Source organism: Fragaria vesca, linkage group LG2 (genome assembly GCF_000184155.1).
Source record: "Fragaria vesca subsp. vesca linkage group LG2, FraVesHawaii_1.0, whole genome shotgun sequence".
Taxonomy (NCBI): domain Eukaryota; kingdom Viridiplantae; phylum Streptophyta; class Magnoliopsida; order Rosales; family Rosaceae; genus Fragaria; species Fragaria vesca.
In genome coordinates, this window is record NC_020492.1 from 29,239,602 (window position 1) to 29,241,089 (window position 1,488).

Below are 1,488 nucleotides of genomic sequence, written 5' to 3' on the forward strand. Positions count from 1 at the left end.
AAAAAAANAAAAAAAANAAAAAAAAAATTAAATGACAGTAAATTTATGACGTTTGCTCAAAAACGTCATTATATTCTCTTTTCATGACGTTTTCGGAAGCAAACGTCATGAATCTAAATTTCTGCATAATTTTATGGCAATTTCAAATGTCATTATAAAAGTCAGTATTTTATAACGTTTTTTAACAGTCATCACTGTTATGACTATTTTTTAACGTCATGAAAAATATTCCTATGACGTTTGTTAAATGCAATGAATCATTCATTATGAATGGCAACTAGGCTATGACGATTGTAAAATGGCATGAGAAATACTTTAATGACGTTTGATAAAAGTTGTGATTAAAGTGGGTCGTGACATTTCTAAAATATTATAAACATTTTATCAATGACGTTTGTTAAGTGTCATAAACTCTTAAAAGGAGTTACGACGTTTCTTAAATGTCATAGATAGTTTGACCAAAATTTAAAGATCCCGCTTAAACCATTTTTTTGGCCAAAGTTGAACTTCCCGCTTCTCTTTTCTTTCTCTATTTTCTTACTTTTTTTCAATAATTCTCTATTTTCTTTCTTTTAAGGCAAAAAGGTTCCTCGATGTCCAAACGATCCTCTGAAAAAGCCCCCGAACTCGTAACGACATCTAGGTTAATCCTATGGGCTCAAAAGACAAAACTCGGCAGACCAAATTTCGAATAATTTTCAAAAGCTACTAAGAATTTAAAGAATAATAGAAATTGAAATAAAAATAACTAGAAAATAATTTTCTTTTCAAAAATGGAAAACCAAATTTCGGAGACGTTACAATTATTTTCCCTTATTATACTCCATTCTTTTTGGCAAAAATATAACGTTATAAAGCATATTCATGGAAGATTGAAAGTAAGCAGTTACCAGGACAAAACAATTGTTGTGATAAAACAACTTCACAACTACGCATCTAATTAACGTGATAAAGTAACTTCACGTAATCAAAAACAAGGGATGAACATCGTATTAAGTGACCATAAAACTTATGGTACGTTTACTAACCTGAAATGGAATTGAGAGTGGTGGAATTGATTTCGAAAATAGTGAATTCCAATGTATTAGAATTGGTGTGGGTCCCACTTGTTGTTGAACAGTAAAAAAAATAAATAAATTTGAAAGATGCTTTGTGCTGCATATAATTATCCGAAAGAAAAAAAAAAAAAAAGAGAAGAAGATAATGGCAGCCATAACAGAAAGGGTTTGACCACAAATATTGTTCTTATTCAAATACAAAGAGTACAACGTTGACCATTTCTCTATGCAACAAAGCCATTTGAATTTGAATCAAAGGCCAGATATCCGATTTCAATCCTAAAACTGGAGTCACCAACAGATATCTTCGTGATCTTCATACAAATTCGAAATTCAAGTCTTCTCCTATCCAACCGGTTCACATTCCTCTATATAAAGAGCATAGGTCTGCAGCAAAAGAGGAGGACAAAAAAAAAAAAAAAAAAAAAAC